Genomic DNA, 15735 nt, shown 5'->3' with positions numbered 1-15735 from the left:
AGCGGCCATACGTTCAGGTGGTGTAGAGGTAAAACCATGCCCTGGCGTCATGAACACAAGTGGTTAATGCCATCTGCCCCTAGGGTAATAACATCTGCCCTCCATCACACCCTCACCACACAACTCTCTGCTTTAGCTTGTAAATAAAAGCCCTGCTGTCAGATTGCTAAGATTCAGAATCAGACATCATCTATACTAACCTCCTTCCTGGGGTTTTGTATCTCCATGTACTCAGATGTACCTAGGTCTTCATGTTAGAACAGGATAGGAAGACCCACTAGTACCTACACAAGAAATACATACAAGTCAGTAATGATAAGTAACTATTCACCAGGATAGAAAAGACAAAAATAAGGACAAGCTGACAATAAACCAAGGGTAGCAATCTAAATGCTGCCTACACTGACCAAACCGAACAATAAGCACAGACACACAATGGCGTTTTTTTTATTATTGTGTTCTATTCCTTTTTTTGGTCTACATCTGCGAATTTTATTAACTTTCGCGCTAATAGCAGTTTTTCTTTTGCGTTTTTTTTATTTTACAAGTTCTAAATTCCGTCCTTTTGACCTTTTGGTCTTGCTAGACCAGTTTTTAAAGTGACTGATGCAGTGGTAACATGTTTATTATCTACGTGTTTTAAATTTTTGCAAATAAATTTCAAAATGGTGCAAAAAATAAATAAATAAAAAACGCAAATCTAGACCACCTCCCGACCAGGTCTAAAAAAAAATTACTACTCCGGTCTGTTTGTCAAAAATAAAAACATTAAATTAACATTAAGCATTTTACCATTAAAAAATTTTATAAAAAAATAATTAAAAAGATTCAGTAGTGATGGAAAAAATTGTATTTAACAAAATGTTTCTTTTTAATAACCAGAGATCAATTTGTGTGGGTGGGCAGGACACTCACAATGTAGCCGACAATAATAAAAATTTAGTTTGTGTGTGTTTTTCACTTTTTCTTCTTAATTTTTTACATTTTTTAGGTAGTAATACTACTCCCAGCATGGAACACACTGTTCCATGATGGGAGTAGTAGTACCTGAACTAATTGACAGATCGCCCGGGGTCCGTTGCCATCCTCCTGCATAATTTATAGATGCCACTCTTCTATGATCCCCTGCACTGCCGTATATATACACCCATTCATATTTCCCGCAGAGAGCTGTGATTGGCCAGATGGTTCCAATCTCTGTGGGAAACATGAATAGGTGTATATATACGTCAGTGAAAATGACCATGGAAGAGCGGCTGGCTGCATCTATGCATTAACCCCTTAAAGACTCAGCGTTTTCCCTTTTCTGCATTTTCATTTTTTCCTCATCACCTTCTAAAAATCATAACGCTTTCAATTTTGCACATAAAATTCCACATGATGGCTTATTTTTTGCGCCATTAATTCTACTTTGCAGTGACATTAGTCATTTTACCCAAAAATCCACGGCGAAACGGGAAAAAAATTCATTGTGCGACAAAATTGAAGAAAAAATTTCAATTTGTTACTTTTGGGGGCTTCAGTTTCTACACAGTGCATTTTTCGGTAAAAATAACACCTTCCCTTATTCTGTAAGTCCATAAGGTTAAAATTATACCCTACTTATATAGGTTGGATATTGTCGTACTTCGGAAAAAAATCATAACTACATGCAGGAAAATTTCTATGTAAAAAATGCTCATCTTCTAACCCCTATAACTTTTTACTTTTCCGCGTACGGGTCAATATGAGGACTAATTTTTTGCGCCATGTTCTGAAGTTTTTATCGGTACCATTTTTGTATTGATCAGACTTTTTTATCGCTCTTTATACATTTTTTCATGATATAAAAAGTGACCAAAAATCCGCTATTTTGGACTTTGGAATTTTTTTTGCACGTACGCCATTGACCGTGCAATTTAATTTACAATATATTTTTATAGTTTGGACATTTCCGTATGCGGCAATACCACATATGTTTATTTTTATTTTCACCGTTTTTTTTTTTTTTTTATGGGAAAAGGGGGGTGATTCAAACTTTTATTAGGGAAGGGGTTAAATGACCTTTGTTTGTTTGACCTTTTTTCAATTTTTTTTTTGCCCATAGGGAGCTATAGCACTGCACACACTGATCTCTTATGCTGATCCCTGCAAAGCCATAGCTTTGCACGGATCAGTGAGATAGGGGTTCGATTGCTCAAGCTTGTAGCTCAGGCTTGGCGCAATCAAACCCCGATCGGACGCCGCTGAGACAGGTAAGGAGACCTCCGATTGTGCCCCAGCTGATAGGAACATCGCGATATTACTGAGCGGCCGGGAGGCGTTTACTTTTACTTTCAGATGTGCCGGTCAACTTTGACCGCTGCATCTGAAGGGTTAGTAGCGCGCGGCACAATGATTGGTGCTGCGCGCTGTTAGCCCAGGGTCCCGGCTATGAATAGCAGCCTGGACCGACCCGGTGTGATGTGGGGTCACGGCGTGACCCCGTTTTAAACACGGGGAACGGGCTCAGGGGGTACAGGTACTCCCTGAGTCCTTAAGAGGTTATACAGGAGGATCACAGAGGGTGACAGAAGTTACATTCACTGCGATGTGTCTATTAATGCAGGTACTAAAGCTCCCTGCATGGAGCAGAGTGTGCTCCATGTTGGGAGCAGTAGTCCCTGCGATCATCCTTTCTATTGCAGAGATGCGGTTTGGCTTTCTCCTGTGCTCTGCATCTCTGCACTATACTCCGGTCGGCCAGTGATATGAATAGAAAGAACATCACTCATTCATTTTTCCCTCTGAGAGTGGGGATTGGCTGCAACCATCCGGACAATCCCAATCTGGGTGAAAAATGTGAATGAGTGGTGTTATATTCACATCACTGGCCGGAGTACAAAGCAGAGATGTGAGCGCTGTATAGAGTTGCTCCGCTTCTCTGCGATATTATGGACAATCGCATCGGGTGTCAGGAGTGACACCCGGGGCGATATGTCTATTAGTACAGGTACTACTACTCCCATCATGGAACATGCTGGGAGTAGTAGAACTACCTATAAAAATGCAAAAAATTGAGAGGAAAAAAAAGCAAGACACACACACACTATTAATTATTTAATAAAATTTTGTTAAATACATTTTTTCCCACCCCTATTGCATCTTTTTTTTTTTTTTGCAATTTCTACTCAAATGCAAAAACGCGAGAAAAAACAACAGACGCAGGAAATTGCACTGGCGTTTTTTCTGGCGCTTCTTTTCAGGGAAAAGTGGAATCCTAACCTTAGAAAAGTGGAATCCTAGCCTTAGAAGCAATATAGACATGATCTTAAAGTGCCGGTAAAAAATGATCTGGGTCACTGCGACAATATGATAAATTTGGAGCAGCACCACCAAAAAAAAAAAAAAATGCATCTAGACAAACCACAAAAATGATCTAGCCAAGACAATTATTGATAAATAACCCCCACTAAATAGCAAAACCAATGTCACCGGGCCTGCAAAGAGGTAAATGGTTCCTTAAATAATCTTGGAGAGACATAAGCCACACCAACAGGCAGATAATACTAAAATCCAGCATGGATTCATTCTTCTAAAAAAGGAACTAAGTAAAAACAAATTGTATTGATTCCATAGGGGTAGCTATTTTTGCAAGCATATTTGAAAGCTTTTTTCCTTATCTACCTTTTTTGGCCTAATGGAACCTAAACATTGATGCCTATCCTTAGGATAGCATATCACTTTGATCTAAAAGGTATTTATAGCAATTACCCAGGATTATAAAAACATTGCTGCTTTCTTCCAAAAATGTATCAGTCTGTCCGATACAAAAACAACAAAATCTGCGACTAAAGATTTGGTTCCGTTGAAAGACTCGAACGGAGGAGAAAGAACGGGTTTCAATGGGCACACTCCCCTATGCCCCAAGGTATAGGTTAAAACTGCAGATACCTTATTAAAATAATAAAAAGAAACTTTATTAATGTATAGACAACGCGTTTCGAGAGCACCTGCCCTCTTTATTAAGTCTTGATAAAGAGGGCAGGCGCTCTCAAAACGCTTCACCTACACATTAATAAAGTCACTTTTTATTATTTTAATACGATGTCCGCGGTTTTAACCTATACCGTAGCAGTGTGTGCCCATTGAAACCCGTGATTTCTCCTCCGTTTGAGTCTTTCAACTGAACCAAGTATTCTCTGCAATCTCTGTGTTCCGACGGATCTGGATCCGGGCTGCCACGCAATCTTCAACCATTTATGCAAAAAAAAGGTGTTGAGTTCTAAGCCCAACAGGTCCAGGTACGTGGGCATTTAGCTAAGTAAAAAGAACATGACTTGTGTTGCCCGTGGTAACGGCACAAGGCAGCGCCACCACTGTCTGTTTTAATTCTCCCTATAAACTCTGAAAATGTGCAACTGCTGATATATCAACAGGTACATTGTTTCTGCAGCAAATCTTGCAACATTGGATTTATTGTATATATTGACTTTCCCATTGAAATAGAAGCATTTGCAATAAACCTACTGTATTTTCCATGCAAAAACTGCAGATTTGAAATTCACACTGCAAGTCAGTTCTTTTCTGCACAGATATTTTATGTGGAAATGACATGTTACCCTACCCTAAACATATCTTCCTACTCAATTATAATGGCATACATAGACAAAATAAGATAGATACACACATGCATGTTTACACACACACCACTTGCCTACAGAACTACACACAAATACACACATATACCCACTCATACACTGATTTTTACATTGGATCCATCGCGCAGGCATTCATTTCACTTGACAGCTCTAATGCCTTCCTCCATCCATGGACTGCTCTGGAGGGGTCAGGAGTAGAGGTACAGCACTTGAGAGGAGGACGCACGGGACGCACAGCACAGGCTGTTGTGTGGTCCATCCCTATCCCTCCTCTCTCACACCAGGATGCTGGAAAAGAGGAATGGAGATTTTGTAGCATACAATGGGTGATTAGGTCCTGGGTTCAAATCCCACCAAGGATAACCTCTGCAACAAGTTTGTATGTTCTCCCTGTGTTTGTGTGGGTTTCCTCCACAATCCAAAAACATACTGAAATGTGAATTTAGATTGCATGTTCCCTATTCTGTAATGTGGCCATATAAGGTGGCCAGGCTCTGCTGACATTGTGGGCCCAATTGCCAAGGACAATTGAGCTTTTTACTTAACCTCCTTGAGCCCCTATGCAGCCAAACCTTTCTATAGAGCCATTAAATGGTGCGTGATGCAACACACTGTTTGCCTACAGCTTGATGTCACTTTAACATGGCAGTATTTTGGTCAGGATTTTACCTCAATATTTGTAAATTAAAACCAGAAGTTGATACTACACAGAAAAAATAAAAAAAAAACATAATAAAAAAAGTACACCTCTTTGCACCTTGTTTTTGACCCACTGTGGCTTACAAATACTAGTGCAAAATGCCTACCAATAGGTGTGAAAGTGGCCTTATAGTGATGAGCTGCAGGGTATTAAAGGGGTTATCCAGGAAAAAACTTTTTTATATATATCAACTGGCTCCAGAGAGTTAAACAGATTTGTAAATTACTTCTATTAAAAAGTCTTAATCCTTTCAGTACTTATGAGCTGCTGAAGTTGAGTTGTTCTTTTCTGTCTAAGTGCTCTCTGATGACACGTGTCTCGGGAACCGCCCAGTTTAGAAGCAAATCCCCATAGCAAACCTCTTCTACTCTGTGCAGTTCCTGAGACAAGCATAGATGTCAGCAGAGAGCACTGCTGCCAAACAGAAAACAACAACTCAACTTCAGCAGCTGATAATTATTGAAAGGATTAAGATTTTTAATAGAAGTAATTTACAAATCTGTTTAACTTTCTGGAGCCAGTAGATATATAAAACATATTTTTTTCCTGGAATACCCCTTTAACTCCCATACATGCTCTGCTTTTATTTTAAGGTGGTCGATGTAGCAGCAATGTGGTAAATATAAGTAGACTGCCCTATGTATAACAGGATTACATTTCAGCTTCATAAACTCTTTTTATTTAGAGCAGTGGATACACTAGCCTGTAGGGACTCATTTTTCTTATAATCAGATTAATTTATATTAGCACATAAATACGCTATTCCTATTTATGTGTGTTTTCTGTGTATAAATTGAGCCATGTTTATGTTTTCAAGGGATGGGAGTAAGATATATGCTATGTTATTTGATAAGTAATCATTCAATGTGTTTAAATGGTGAAAGGAAATTGCAAACAAACTCCACCACTAACACGGGCTGGAATTAATCATGTGCTACATTCAGAATGGGCTCTGTAATGACACGTACAGTAAACACAGCAATTTATATTTGTTATCAATCAAATGGCCTCTGGGTTTGGTGTTCAATCTGCCATTGTGAATCAATGAGGCAAACCATAAATTGTATCCAATTAGGTGTAATTGAGCCGGCCAGAAAATCAGAATTTCCTATTATGGAGCAGCATTGTGCATTATGCAAAAAGTAAAAGTAATACCGACAGAAAATTGTTGGTGGCTGAAATACAGAAATGTGATTTACATACAAAAGAGTACTTGAAAATGTGACTGTTTAAACAATGGAAATGTGAATATTCTACAGGATTTTGTCTAGCCTTTCTTCATTTAATACATTTACACATGCAGTTATCAATGGTCTTACAGATGACACATCACAAAAGCCATTTTGACAATTAAAGTTCCTAATTGTTCTGTACGGAAAAGAGAAAAATTGAAATGATTTCATCTGGAACATCCCTCTCTTTAGGGGCAGCATAGCTTTATCTATAATATGAGCACACCTAATAATGCAAATGGTATCTCTGTTTTATAAAAGGTCTTAAAGTATTCAGTTAAAGTGTTTCTGTCCCACTCCTTACATTAAATACATTAAACGTTTGACATGTCGCACTGTCATGCTCACTATTTCCCTAAGTACATGACACACCTCAAAAACACACTCGCACCAATTTTTGTCACAAGCCAATGTTTAACCCCTTAAGGACTCAGCCCATTTTGATCTTTAGGGTGCATTCCCAAAGGGCGTATATGCAGCGTATTTGACGTTGCGCAAAATTTATGGCAGCAGCAGGAAATACGCTGCGTATTCCTCGCTCACTATACACACTGGGTTTCCGGTGGCAGCCCTATGCATGTAGTGAGTTTTAGAGGCGGGGCCGTGTGCCGTGTGACTGTGACGCGCGGCTCCGCCTCCAAAACTCACTGCACACATAGGGTTGCCGCCGGAAAGCCCTGTGTCTATAGTGAGCGAGGAATACGCAGCGTATTACCCGCTGCTGCCGTAAATTTTGCGCAGCATCAAATACGCTGCGTATACGCCCTGTGGGAATGCACCCTAAAGGAGTATTCTGGCCAAAAGCATTTTATCCTTTATCCAAAGGATAGGGGATAAGATGTCTGATCAAGGGGGGGGGGTGGGAGGCTGCCGCTGGGACCCCTGCAATCTTGGTGCAGTACCTGAATTCTATGTGGAGCTGCTGCTCAAGGCTCGGAAACCTCTGTGTTTCCAGCACTGGAGATGCTTCGCCATGCCCCCACAGGCTGTCACGCCATGTTCACTCCATTCATGTCTATGGGAGGGGGCTTGACGGTCCCATAAACATGAATGGAGGGTGCATGGCTTGACGTAAAGTGGGGGCGTGGTGTGACATCATGTCTCCAGTCCCAGAAACACTGAGGTTTCTGAGACTGGAGCGGCAGCTCTGCATAGAATGCGGGTGCTGCACGGAGATCAGGACCAGGTCAATTTTTGTTTTTGCACTCTCTTTTTTTCCTCCTCCTTTTCAAAAAATGATAACGCTTTCAATTATGCATCCACAGACCCATATAAAGGCTTGTTTTTCGTGTCTCCAATTGTACATTGTAATGACATAAATTAGTCAATAAGAAAATCTATGGAAAAAACAAAAAATAGATATTCATGGGGGGAAATTGAAAAAAAAACATGACATTTTGTAAATTTTGGGGGCTTCCATTTCTACATTTTAGGTAAAAATGACACCTTATCTTTATTCTGTAGGTCCATACGGTTACAAGGATACCCAATTTTTGTAGATTTTATTTTATTTTTCTACTTTAAAAAAATTATAGCTACATGCACCAAAATTAGTATGTTTAAAATTGTCATCTTCTAACCCATGTAACTTTTTTTTTTTTCCACATACAGGACTATATGATGGCATATTTTTTGTGCAGTGGTCTGTAGTTTTTATCAGTACCATTTTTATTATGATGGAACTTTGTGATTTCTTTTAATTAGTTTTTTATGGTATATGAAGTGATCAAAAATGCACAGTTTGGACTTTGGTGTTTTCTTACATGTATGCCATTGAGCTTCAGAGCATTGCTCGGACGATGAGGAAGCAGGTAAGGGCCACTCAGAATGGGACCTGCGATTTTGCTGCTGATATCCCGATCAGCTGCCCTGAGCTTACCGATACCGTTAACCCCACACTTCAGACTCCGCAATCAACTTTGATTGCGGCATCTGAAGGGTTAATGCTGGGCATCGACCCGATCAGCAATGCCCGGCATTAACTGCGGGTCCTGACTGCTTATAGCAACTCCAACCCACTCCGCTCTTGAGCATGCTTTAAACCCCTGTAACGGGACCAGGGTGTACAGGTATGCCCTCCTTCCTTAAGTACCATGATGCAAGGGCATACCTGTATGCCCTTCGTCCTGGAGGGATTAAAGTCCATGTCAGTGTACAGATCCCTGCTTATTCTCAGTGTACAGAGTCCTGCTTGTTTTCACTGCACAGAGCCCTGCTTGTCCTCAGTGTACAGAGTCCTGCTTGTCTTCACTACACAGAGTACTGCTTGTTCTCAGTGCACAGAGCCCCTGCTTGTCCTCAGTGTACAGAGTCCTGCTTGTCCTCAGTGTACAGAGCCCTGCTTTTCCTCAGTGTACAGAGCCCTGCTTGTCCTCAGTGTACAGAACCCTGCTTGTCCTCAGTGTACAGATCCCTGCTTATTCTCAGTGTACAGAGTCCTGCTTGTCTTCACTGCACAGAGCCCTGCTTTTTCTCAGTGCACAGAGCCCCTGCTTGTCCTCAGTGTACAGAGCCCTGCTTGTCCTCAGAGTACAGAGTCCTGCTTGTCTTCACTACACAGAGCCATGCTTGTCCTCAGTGCACAGAGCCCCTGCTTGTCCTCAGTGTACAGAGTCCTGCTTGTCCTCAGTGTACAGAGCCCTGCTTGTCCTCAGTGTACAGAGCCCTGCTTGTCCTCAGTGTACAGAACCCTGCTTGTGCTCAGTGTACAGATCCCTGCTTATTCTCAGTGTACAGAGCCCTGCTTGTTCTCAGTGTACAGAGCCCTGCTTCTCCTCAGTGTACAGAGTCCTGCTTGTCCTCACTGCACAGAACCATGCTTGTCCTCAGTGTACAGAGCCCTGCTTGTTCTCAGTGTACAGATTCCTGCTTGTCTTCACTACACAGAGCCCTGCTTGTCCTCAGTGCACAGAGCCCCTGCTTGTCCTCAGTGTACAGAGTCCTGCTTGTCCTCAGTGTGTAGAGCCCTGCTTGTCCTCATTGCGCAGAGCCCTGCTTATCCTCAGTGCACAGAGCCCTGCTTGTCCTCAGTGCACAGAGCCCTGATTGTCCTCAGTGTACAGAGCCCTGCTTGTCCTCAGTGTACAGAGCCCTGCTTGTCCTCAGTGTACAGAACCCTGCTTGTCCTCAGTGTACAGATCCCTGCTTATTCTCAGTGTACAGAGTCCTGCTTGTCTTAACTGCACAGAACCCTGCTTGTCCTCAGTGCACAGAGCCCCTGCTTGTCCTCTGTGTACAGAGCCCTGCTTGTCCTCAGTGTATAGAGACCTGATTGTCCTCAGTGCACAGAGCCCTGCTTGTCCTCAGTGTACAGAGCCATGCTTGTCCTCAGTGCACAGAGCCCTGCTTGTCCTCAGTGTACAGAGCCCTGCTTGTTCTCAGTGTACAGAGCCCTGCTTCTCCTCAGTGTACAGAGTCCTGCTTGTCCTCACTGCACCGAACCCTGCTTGTCCTCAGTGCACAGAGCCCTGCTTGTCCTCAGTGTACAGAGCCCTGCTTCTCCTCAGTGTACAGAGTCCTGCTTGTCCTCACTGCACAGAACCCTGCTTGTCCTCAGTGTACAGAGCCCTGCTTGTTCTCAGTGTACAGAGTCCTGCTTGTCTTCACTACACAGAGCCCTGCTTGTCATCGGTGTACAGAGTCCTGCTTGTCCTCAGTGTACAGAGTCCTGCCTGTCCTCAGTTTACAGAGCCATGCTTGTCCTCGGTGTACAGAGTCCTGCTTGTCCTCACTGTCCACCCACAATTCCTGTATTTGGTCTCCTCACAGAGACACACATACAATAGCTGCAGGGACAAAAATATACACATTTTTAACCAATGATGGTTAAAAAAAAAATTTCTACATTGTATAAAAAGTATTTTTTATGCCTTTCTGCAAGTGAGGTAGTTTGGAAAGAGTTTCCAACTCCTTCTTGGTCAGCCCACAGAGAGGGCACTGCAACACTCCTGCCACCCTTTTTTCCAAACACAGATTATAACATAATCTTATATCTAATATATCTAATATCTAATATAAGATGAGAGTCCTTTTATTTTTTGTTCATGAATGGTTTATGATTAATAGCACTGCAGTGGAGCATACTACTTGAAATAGTCTCACATGCCCCTAGACATGGCACTAGAATTGCTATTCTATATAGGCTTGCATTGCTTTTATGGGTTAATTAATCTGGACTCGATAATATCTTTCAATAATATTACCTGAGGTTCTCTGTTCTTCACTAAAATCATGTTATCTTCTATTAGAACTGTTTTATCAATTTTAGCTAGGTAGGTATTGGTTATTTTACTCCCAAGTAATATGAAGCATGGCCCAGGGAGGAAATATGTGTGACCTATTTCCAAGAAAGATTTGATATAATTGTGAAAATTGCCGGGCTTTGAGACAACTGAAAATAAGGAACAGATACAATTGCCAAATGACAAATACTGTACACATATATTTGGAAACGGGAACATTTGAAAAGACAGTACAACCAAAATACAATAACATAGACATGAGTACTCATATTATCCCCCATTTACTACAGCATAAAGGAAAGTCTGATTTAAGATTCTTTCTCCCATGGTTTGTTCTAGTATTTAAAAATGCTGGCATATGGGACATTTTTTATTTTGAGACATTTTGTATGTGCATTTTTTGGGGGGCATTTCTGAAGTTCCATAGAGAACTGTGTGGAGAAAAACACTATAAAAAATCCCTTTAGAGTATGCTGCATTTTGATAAGAATGTCCCCAAAAAAAAAAAAAATGTCAAGGACTGAAATGTAATTTATGTAACATATTATAGACACTTAACCAACATTCTGCCACTGTGGTTTTGAGCCATAAAAAAAATAAAATGCAACGAAAAACAATGTAGAATATGCTCCAAAGCTTACTGTGTCAGACTGTCTAAACAATAAGGGACATGTAGATTGTGAAGGGACCTACTATCAGGAGAGTCATTAGCTGATATAGTTTGATTAACTGCTATGTAAATGCAGTACTACATGCCCATCAATGAAAGCAATAGGTATACATTGTTTTCATTGATGCTGGCAGTCCCCCAGGACAAAGAGCAGTGCTTGAAGGAGTTATTGACACTAGTTAATATAGAAAATCCCAAAGGCGCATTTAACCAGGGGTTAAAACAAAGAAAACATTTTCAATACATAGTTGTTCTATATCTCTGCATGCATAGGCACCTAGGCATGTTTAAAAATGTATGTCTTGTAGGTTCGCCTCTTGCGTTCTATCTACTGTATATACTCTTACTGCTGTTCTAAACATTTTACTCTGTAAAAAAAAGAAAGAAAAAACAAATCACAAGTATGTACAAATGGGGTAAAGAGAAAAGCAGCCATTGGATAGTGCAGCTGTTTTCTTCCACAACAGTAGGAATGGATTTGTATCATTCCATGATCCAGCAGGGAACCCATCATGAATTTTCATTTGGGGCTCCTGTCCTGGTTGAATATGCCTATTCTGGTTAAATGATAGTGTCCTTGAAGAGCTAAAGGGGTACTCCATCCCTAGAAATCATATGGGAACCCCGATGATCCCCCTGCTGCACAGATTTACAGCTTCCCCTCCCATAGACTTGAATTGAGGGGGCATGACCGTGACATCACGAGCAGAGCATGGCCATCACGTCATGAGCCTCCACCCCGCATCGCCAGTGCTAGATGCCTGGAGTGCCACAGCTGAGATCATGGGGGTCCCGCCCCTATGGATAGGGGATAAGATGTCTAGGGGCAGAGTACCCCTTTAACTTCTTAAGGACCCATGACATACCGTTACGTCATGAGTCCGCTCCCATTCTATAACAAGAGGCCAAAATAGTGCATTTTTGGTCACTTTTTATATCATGAAAAAATGAATCAATAATGAAAATGATCAATAAGTCCTATCAATGCAAAAATGGTACCTCTAAAAACTTCAGATCATGGCGCAAAAAATTAGCCCTCATAACAAAGTTATAGGGGTCAGAAGATTGCAATTTTAAACGTATACATTTTCCTGCATGTAGTTATGATTTTCTCCAGAAGTACGACAAAATCAAACCTACATAAGTAGGGTATCATTTTAATTGTATGGACCTACAGAATAAAGAGAATGTGTCATTTTTACCGAAAAATGTACTGTGTAGAAACGGAAGCCCCCAAAATTTACAAAATGGCTTTTTTTTTTTCAATTTTGTCTCACAATGATTTTTTTTCCCATTTTGCCGTAGATTTTTGGATAAAATGACTGATGTCATTACAAAGTAGAATTGGTGGCGCAAAAAATAAGCCATCATATGGATTTTTACGTGCAAAATTGAAAGAGTTATGATTTTTTTTTAAAGTTAAGGAGGAAAAAACGAAAATGCAAAAATGGAAAAACCCTGGGTCCTTAAAGGGTTAAGGGCAGATGCAGAACTCTTTCCTGCATGGGCAGGAAGTATACAATTTAAACCTCCTGCTCAGCCAAGCTATGACTGTGCCTGTATAGCCACCGGCACAGCTTGTACAGAGGGCTCCCATTCCTGTGCAGTATACAGCAATGCGATATGCACTGCTGTCTACAGTATCCTGTCAGGCCAGCTTAGAGCACAAATTGAGAAATGCTGCTATGCACGGCTGTATAGAGCACACACGGCATATCTTGATCAGTATGCCCCGTGCAAGGAATGATGAATGCCCCACACAGCTCACGCCAGCAGGACGCAGGCCTTTACACCATCTTCTGGCAGGGGCTGTGCGACCTTGTATGCGAGTCGCACACAATACACCCCGGTGTAAATAACAAGAAAGGATGAAAACTACCCCTCCCTGTCCACTCTGGTAGATTCACAAGTGAAAATAGAAATTTGGGATTTAAGCTCTTTCATGTGCTTAAAGGGGTACTCCGGTGGAAAACTTTATTTATTTATTTATTTTTATCGACTGGTGCCAGAAAGTTAGACAGATTTGTAAGTTACTTCTATTAAAAAAACGTAATCCTTCCAGTACTTATTAGCTGCTGAATTCTACAGAGGAAATTATTTTCTTTTTGGAACACAGTGCTCTCTAATGACATCACGAGCACAGTGCTCTCTGCTGACATCTCTGTCCATTTTAGGAACTGTCCACAGCAGCATATGTTTGCTATGGGGATTTCTCCTACTCTGGACAGTTCTTAAAATTAACTGAGATGACAGAGAGCACTGTGCTCGTGATTCAGCAGAGAGCTGAGTTCCAAAAAGAAAATAATTTCTTCTATAGTATTCAGCAGCTAATAAGTACTGGAAGGATTAAGATTTTTTTATAGAAGTAATTTACAAATCTGTTTAACTTTCTGGCACCAGTTAATTAGAATTTTTTTTTTTCACTGGAGTACCCCTTTAATACAATCGGCATAGATGCTTTACACAAGTCTAACCCAGGCCATACCTTTTTGACTGAAGCAGTGCTATTAGGCTGAGTTCACATATGTTCGGCATCCAACATAGTTTCCCTCCAGCCTGCTTCGGAGAGAAATTGATGCTAGAACTGATCCCATTTAGGCTGGGTTCACATATGTCCGGCATCCGGCATAGGTGAACTCAGCCTAAATCTCGACGCAACTGATGCCACAACTGATGACAACTTGTCATCAGTTGTATGGCATGCGGCGTCCATTGTTTCTGGGCAACAGACAGGGGAACGCAGCAAGCTGCGTTCCCCTGTCCGATGCCCTCCGGCATGTCCAACCTTCCGGCATCAAAATTGAGACGCTGGATGATTGTGAACTGTCCCATTCAAATGAATGGGAACAGTTCTAGCATCAGTTTCCCTCCGGTGCACGCCGGAGGGAAACTGTGCCGGACGACTGATATATGTGAACTCAGCCTTATTTGAATGGGACAATTCACAATCATAAGGCTTCTCAATTTTGACGTCGGATGGTTGGACACGCCAGAGGGCACCAGACAGGGGAACAAGGCTTGCAGCATTCCCCTGTCTGCTGTCCAGAAACAATGAATGCCGGATGCTACACAACTGATGACAACTTGTCATCAGTTGTGGCATCAGTTGCCTTGAGATCTAGGCTAAGTTCACCTATGCTGGATGCCAGACATACAGGGAGATATTTATCAAAGGATTTAGACTGTTTTTTCCTGTCCAAATTTGTTGCACAGAAAGTCGCAGTCTAAATATGTGCACCTTTTTTGCGACTTTTGCTCTAGAGTATTTTTAGAACATGATGCATTCTAGTCTATTTTAGATGGAAATGCATTGGAAAATGCATTGGTGCTGAATTTATCAAAAGTGACTTTTCAGCGACAATTCGCATCGGCTGAAAGTATGCCGAAATGTCAGACCATGCTGGAGCAGGTTTAAATACAGTCTAAAGCATAGATCCCGAAGTCCGTGCACAGAATTTATCAAGAGCCGTGCACCTTTTGATAAATTAGGCGCACAATAGACCGGCCTAACCCTCTGTAGTTTGGTCTATATTGATGCGGGACATAGACAGCTTTGATAAATCTCCCCCACAGTATGTGAACCCAGCCTTAGCAATGTATGTTAGTAGAATTTTAAATACATGTATATAAACAAAAAATGATATCATGTCCTATCCAATAAACAAATAAATTAAAATGGAATAACCCTTTAACAATACAATATCCCCCATAAATTGGAGTGTGGGAATGCAGTGTGTAAGAATGTGATTGGGTAATACAATTGTTTTCAACTGTAGTTACACTGCAAACTGTATACCTGAAAAATGACCATGGATATGGAGTTATATATTACACTCTAAATGTACCTGGACTTGTGGCTTATTCTTTCCAGAAACTCATTATTCTTCTGTAGTAGATGGCACTTGCCCTGGTATCTTCTACCTCTTTTCATGCCTGAAAAGCAAGAGTTACCTTATTGCTTCTCATTTGCTTTCCTGGATAATTTGACTCCAACATAGATGAGTAAAAGCTTCTTCTTTCTTCTTCCTAGACATAGATTTTAACATTTCATAGAGTCAAGGCAAAACCCAATCTTTTATCCTGGAAATTACTGCTGCTTCTCTATGCCTCTTTTGTGTAGCACGATGGTTAAAATATACAGACAAGATTAAATGTATGCCAGCTCATGATTCTGCGTATTCTATTTCTGTTGCCTACAATTCCTTTCTGTTCATGACTCATACTGATTCATAATATAATTTATCTCCAGAGAAGAAAAGTGTGATATTTAAAG

General features: G+C 41.0%; 1 long non-coding RNA gene across 1 annotated transcript in view; it reads right to left on the bottom strand.

Moving 5' to 3' along the window:
• Positions 1-15583, bottom strand: part of LOC130357990 (uncharacterized) — a 70931-nt gene extending 55348 nt beyond the window's left edge. The window contains exons 1-2 of the long non-coding RNA XR_008889356.1: positions 15308-15583; positions 201-284 (exon numbers count right to left, since the gene is read on the bottom strand). This is a non-coding gene — a long non-coding RNA (uncharacterized LOC130357990). The remainder of the gene's footprint in view (positions 1-200; positions 285-15307) is intronic.
• Positions 15584-15735: the final 152 nt, after the last annotated feature.

The sequence above is a fragment of the Hyla sarda genome, chromosome 2, assembly GCF_029499605.1.
Source record: "Hyla sarda isolate aHylSar1 chromosome 2, aHylSar1.hap1, whole genome shotgun sequence".
Lineage (NCBI taxonomy): Eukaryota > Metazoa > Chordata > Amphibia > Anura > Hylidae > Hyla > Hyla sarda.
This window is presented reverse-complemented; position numbering and strand designations above follow the sequence as displayed.